Below are 6,453 nucleotides of genomic sequence, written 5' to 3'. Positions count from 1 at the left end.
CTTCTTCATGTCTCTTCTACATCAACATGTGTCCCCTCTTCTTCATGTCTCTTCTACATCAACTGTGTCCCCCCTTCATTCTCTTCATCTCTTCTCTATCTAACCTCCACATGTGTCCCCTCTTCTTCATGTCTCTTCTACATCAACTGTGTCCCCTCTTCTTCATGTCTCTTCTACATCACTGTGTCCCCTCTCTTCTTCATGTCTCTTCTACATCAACATGTGTCCCCTCTTCTTCATGTCTCTTCTACATCAACATGTGTCCCCCTCTTCTCCATGTCTTCTTCTCTTCTACATCAACTTGTCCCCTCTTCTTCATGTCTCTTCTACATCACATGTGTCCCCTCTTCTTCATGTCTCTTCTCATCACATGTGTCCCCTCTAAAGAGACTCTGAAAGTTTCAGGAACAAAGATTCTCTCTCTTTTTGATCCATTTTTATAAAACCTGTCTGAAAATGAGCTGATGATCAGATTTTGGCCACTTTATGATGTCATACATAACGATGTTTTGTCTTGTGTAACCATTAGCCAATCACCAACCAAGGTAACCCCCCCCCCCCCTTATCACCTGAATCTCCTCCTAGAGCACCATTGAGTTCTTTGTAACCAAATCTCTCTCAGAGGGGCGTGGGGAGGGGCTCCTTATTTTCATCTAAAGTAACAGACAGAGAATCAGCACTTTGGAAACAGGGCTGAAACAGAGGGGATTATGGGTAATGCTGCAATGATCTGTTTGGTGTTTCAGCCAATCAGAGACAGGTTCTGTATATATCTGAGACCTGTGATATATTGATGAAAAAGAGTATAATAGGGGACCTTTAACAAAAGAAAGATAAGATGTACAGTATAGCTGAAGTAAAGTGTCAGAGCGCTGCAGATCTAAAGAGTCAGTTTTGTGCAGGAGTGTGCAAATGTCTTTAGATGAGCATTAATGTAACAGATAGTGTCAAACTGTTTCTGTTGGTCCACCTGCTGAACTGTTACCTGTCCCTGAGTCTGAACCCTGTTCACTGGCTGCTTGTCGTCTGAAGTTAAGAAGCACACAGAAACACAGAAGCAAGTAGAACAGAAACCAGTGCTAACGCTGAGTAGAGGCCAATCCTTCCCCGTCTTCCTGTGATGGGGTCTCAGGTTTGTTCCAATGTGTCGCTGTGCTGTGAAAACACCAACAAACTGTGTCAAAACATTTCCCTGATAAAGAAACATCTACAACATTTCTCAGGTTCTCGTACACCCTGAGAGTTTAACATTATAACAAAGATGAATGGGTGGTTACTCACCAGTGACGTTGAGCCAGCATCTCCTAGAGTTACTCCCATCAGGTGTGACGAGTATGGCACACACATAAAACCCAGAGTCATTGGTCCTGAGTCTGGAGACATGAAGTGTGAGGCGTCCTTCTGTGAGGACGTCTTTGTCCCACTGGACTCGTCCTGAAAACTCTGGATCCTGAGACTCTGGAGATTCAACCCTTCATTTAGATGAAACATGAAGTAGGTTCTGGTCTCAGTTAACAGCTGACAGATGGTAGAGGATCTGAGTGAAGTGTCTCTTCTGGTGCTGAAGGTCCACTCCAGGGTCTGGTGTTCTGGTTCTCCTCTGCCTGATAGGAAGTCTGAGTCACATTCACTACAAATGTTCCTGTGGAGGAGACACAGAGGGACTCTTTAAACTGCAGCTATGTTCCTGTGGAGGAGACACAGAGGGACTCTTTAAACTGCAGCTATGTTCCTATGGAGGAGACACAGAGGGACTCTTTAAACTGCAGCTATGTTCCTGTGGAGGAGACACAGAGGTACTCTTTAAACTGCAGCTATGTTTCTGTGGAGGAGACACAGAGGGACTCTTTAAACTGCAGCTATGTTTCTGTGGAGGAGACACAGAGGGACTCTTTAAACTGCAGCTATGTTCCTGTGGAGGAGACACAGAGGGACTCTTTAAACTGCAGCTATTTTTGGTGGAGGAGACACAGAGGGACTCTTTAAACTGCAGCTATTTACTGAGAACAGCATTAAAGAGATGAACTAACCAGAGACACAGCAGGGGAGGAAGCCGCCGGAGGAGGAAGATCATCTTCTCCCTGAGAGAGCAAACACACACATCAGAGGTCAAATGTAACACATTAGAAAATAAAAGCCGTTTCTCATTTCTCTAATATCCGCTTCCTCGGTCCTCTGGTGACCCGGAAACCGTTTTCAGCGTGCCATGTTGAAGGACATCGCATTTCTGTAAATGTGCATCGAGAGAGAGGAGAGAGGAGAGAGGAGAGAGGAGAGAGGAGAGAGGAGAGGAGGCTCTCTGGAGGAGCTATAACCGAGGATACACTGATGTTTCCTCTGAGATTTCCGGCAACAGTGATTTTTCAGAGTTGTGACGCACGCCGGACTGATCTCAGCCAATGACCGCTCTGCAAACTGTTCCCTTGTGATTATAAGTTATTTAAGATGATCAAATGTGCATCAGACTTTCTGCCCTTTACCATTTGTTTGTTAACTGCTTTAATCGTGACGCAATGTTTAAAGTGAGAAAAGCTGCTGAGGTCAGTGAAGAAAGCAGAACAGTGTGTATAATATATTATAATGTGTGTGTGAATATGTCGGTATCTGTAGCCTGTTATTGTCTCATTATACCGCACTGTGAATGAATTAAAAGTAAATATATAAGTCGTCATGAACACATCTGTCCATCAGACAGAGGCTGCTGTGCCTCCTGTCATCATTAATGGACGTCTCTTTAAAATGACCGCTCAGAGGAGAGGAGTTCTAATTTCTCTAACCGCCTGCTGCTTCCCCTCCTCTCTCGGTTCCCCTCCTCAACTCCTCGGTTCCCCTCCTCTCCTCCTCGGTTCCCTCCTCAACTCCTCGGTTCCCCTCCTCTCTCCTCGGTTCCCCTCCTCAACTCCTCGGTTCCCCTCGTGTGGGCGGGACTAAGACGCGAGGATAGGAGTCGAGGATAGGAGTCGAAGAGGGGAGTCGAGTCGAGGGGAACATTATAATTGAGAAAGGGCTTCACAGCCTGTCTTTAGTCATCACAATACTTATACACAGAGAGAACAGAGGACTGACACCAGGAACAGTAATGAACATCTGACACTAGGTGGCGCCAGATATCAACATGTTTAACTGTTTAATTGTTATACTCATACTTCTCAGAGTTGTTCTGACCTTGAGTTAAGGTCTCAATTATATAATTCAGTTTAAAAGGATGTACAGAAACACTTTTTTGGAAAACTATGAGAATGAAGAGAGGTGACTGAAGATGAGAAATTATTTTATATGTATGTATAAATGTAAATGTAGGAATAACTTGCATAATGATTTAAAGGACAATCATTGATCAAGTAAGGGATGGGAATTAATAAGTATACTTTTTTTTTTTTATTATTATTATATGAAGACTTTTTTTGTTGAATATATAAATATCATGAATGTGGATAAATACTTTATTTTAACAATACGGTATTCTGTTTTTCACATTTGTTATTTTTTAATTTTTTTAATCTGTTCGAAATAAAGATTGAAATGAAATGAACTGAACCAGGAAATCCTTTGACTTCTGCAGAAAGTGAACAAAGCATTGAGCGGCTCTTTTCCAATGACCCCCCCACTGGGAATTTAACCCAACAACAAAACGAACCAGCATGCTGAACCTCAGTACGTTAGTGTAGATAAAATAACACAGCGTTGTTGTTCAGGGTGTATGCAACTGTGAACTTGTGGCAAAATATGCAAAACAACCTTATGTTGTCAAATCTCACAAACAACTATTCTAATAACTAGATTAGATTTACTTTATCAAGACCAAATAGGGAAAACGTCTTTGTTACGGCATTCAAGTAAAAAAAACGACATTGCACATAACATGACTAATAAATAACAAAGATAAAGTATATTTTATATACACATTAACAATAGAAGCATATATTTTATACAATATAAAAAATACACAACGTCTAAATATACAGAATGATCTAGAAAACACTATAATTAATAAACCCACTACTAAAAACAGCGTGTAAACATTATAAAGTGTGCCATTTTAAATAAAAACGTAAATGCAGTGAGTACGAGCCTGAGAAAACAAGTAGCTGCAGTTTAAATAAAGCCTGAGTATAATATGTACACATTGTTCAGGGTTATAGAAGAGAGAACAACAGAGAGTGAAATCTGGTAACAAAAGAAACTAAGCAACTAGGTGCCAAATATTATAACTTTAAAAATATTCATTCATTACCTTATTACCGAGAAGCATCACAGGAGAGTTTTCCATAGTGGCTTCCCTCAGATGAAGAACGAGTAACTTCTGACAAGCTCAACGACCACTTATATAGGGCTACTGTGAATGGGGAGGATCTGACTTCCGATGTCTGAGGAGGAAGAGGGTATGCTCTTTAAACTGCAGCTATGTTACTGTGGAGGAGACACAGAGGGACTCTTTAACTGCAGCTATGTTTCTGTGGAGGAGACACAGAGGGACTCTTTAAACTGCAGCTATGTTTCTGTGGAGGAGACACAGAGGGACTCTTTTAAACTGCAGCTAGTGTTACTGTGGAGGAGACACAGAGGGGACTCTTTAAAACTGCAGCTATGTTTCTGTGGAGGAGACACAGAGGGGACTCTTTAAACTGCAGCTATGTTTCTGTGGAGGAGACACAGAGGGACTCTTTAAACTGCAGCTATGTTTCTGTGGAGGAGACACAGAGGTACTCTTTAAACTGCAGCTATGTTGCTGTGGAGGAGACACAGAGGGACTCTTTAAACTGCAGCTATGTTTCTGTGGAGGAGACACAGAGGGTACTCTTTAAACTGCAGCTATGTTCCTGTGGAGCAGACACAGAGGGACTCTTTAAAACTGCAGCTATGTTGCTGTGGAGGAGACACAGAGGGGACTCTTTAAACTGCAGCTATGTTCCTGTGGAGGAGACACAGAGGGACTCTTTAAACTGCAGCTATGTTTCTGTTGCTGCTTTCTGAGAACAGCTTTAAAGAGACTAACTGAAGCTAACCAGAGACAGAGGTCCTCCTCAGGTGAGGAAGAGTATTAGGGTATGAGGGAAATAAAGAAGAAAGGGACTATTTTACTTTTTATTTAGCATGTTAAGAAAAAAAGCCAATGATGTCGAGTAAAATATCAATCTTTCAATTTGAGTGCAGTTATTAGGAAAAATGTATCAGAAAAAACAGTTAGGCACTTTTAAAGTGTAATTATTGAGAATAAACATTGAACTTTTAAGAACAAATTACTTTTGTTGGAGAATATACTGAAAGCTCCACTCTTGACATTTTGATTTAAAAAAAGCTAAACAAATCAGAATCCCCCTCCTCAGTTTTGACCCTCTTGCCTTGCACTAATAGTGTTCCATACCAAAGAGCTCTAAGATGCTTCTTAGTGAAAAGGTAAAACGTGACACAAAAAGTTTTTCCATAATATTCATTGTGTCTGAGTGGGAAATAAAGGAGTAAACTAACCAGAGACACAGGGGGTGAGGAAGAGGAGCAGCAGGATGAGGAAGATCATCTTCTCCCTGTGAGAGGACACACACCACACACACACACACACACACACACACCACACACACACACACACACACACACACACCACACACACACACACACACACACACACACACCACACACACACACACACACCACACACCACACCCCCCCCTAGTTGTGTTACATCACACACAAAGGGACTTGTATTTCCTCATTTCACACAGGGGAGGGGAGTGTCCGCATGCCGTGTTTGTTCACTGTCAGTTAAGACTTTAAATGCAATCAGGACTCAATATGACTTCTCACAGAGTGTAAAATAGATATTACTGACCTGACCTGTCCTTCATCAGGAAGAAGTCAAAACTGAGCTGTGTGGTTATTTTCACAGTGGATTCAATGAGTGTGTAGCTGCAGTGGTGGAAGAAGTGTTCATATACTTCAAAGTAAAAGTACCAATACATTATTGTCAAAATACTTAATTACAAGTTAAAGCCCTGCACTTGTGTAAAAGTACAAAAGTATTATCAGCAATTATCAGTATTGCTCAACACATAAAATAAATCTCCCTCTTAGCCAGAAAACAAATGCAGAGAGAGATCTTGATTTCCTTCTCTTGATTCACCAAACAAAGAAGTAGTATGTCTTCATGTCTTGATACTGAGCCAAGAAACTTCTTCTTCTCCTCCCAGGAACTACAGGACTGAGCACAAACTGTTTAAACCACATGTTTGAGGTTATTCTTTTTAAATTGTATATTGTTATCTCAGTAGTGCAGCTACTAACCAGAGTAAATATAGGTGGCATATCTCTAGTGTTTATTATGGAGGACAATGGGAAGATATCTGCAGGACAGTTTCAGCAGTACACATTTTTGGGAATGATGTATGTGCAGAGTTTGACCCTTGAAGGCTGTTTCTTCTGCTCTGAAATGGAATATATTTGTTACATATTAAAGCT

At 41.3% G+C, this 6,453-nt stretch overlaps 1 protein-coding gene and 1 long non-coding RNA gene across 3 annotated transcripts in view; one reads left to right on the top strand and one right to left on the bottom strand.

The window, feature by feature from the left end:
- The window catches only part of LOC117480768 (myelin-oligodendrocyte glycoprotein-like), a 51,428-nt gene that overhangs the window by 26,435 nt on the left and 18,540 nt on the right, over positions 1-6,453 (top strand). The gene's annotated exons all lie outside the window — the stretch shown is intronic.
- LOC117480778 overlaps positions 1,583-6,453 on the bottom strand; it is a 31,827-nt gene continuing 26,956 nt past the window's right edge. Inside the window, exons 3-4 of the long non-coding RNA XR_004555681.1 lie at positions 5,470-5,525; positions 1,583-1,642 (exon numbers count right to left, since the gene is read on the bottom strand). This is a non-coding gene — a long non-coding RNA (uncharacterized LOC117480778). The remainder of the gene's footprint in view (positions 1,643-5,469; positions 5,526-6,453) is intronic.

Source organism: Trematomus bernacchii, unplaced genomic scaffold (genome assembly GCF_902827165.1).
Source record: "Trematomus bernacchii unplaced genomic scaffold, fTreBer1.1, whole genome shotgun sequence".
Taxonomy (NCBI): Eukaryota; Metazoa; Chordata; class Actinopteri; order Perciformes; family Nototheniidae; genus Trematomus; species Trematomus bernacchii.
The sequence above is the reverse complement of the archived record's forward strand: the minus strand, read 5'-3'. Positions and strand labels throughout refer to the sequence as shown.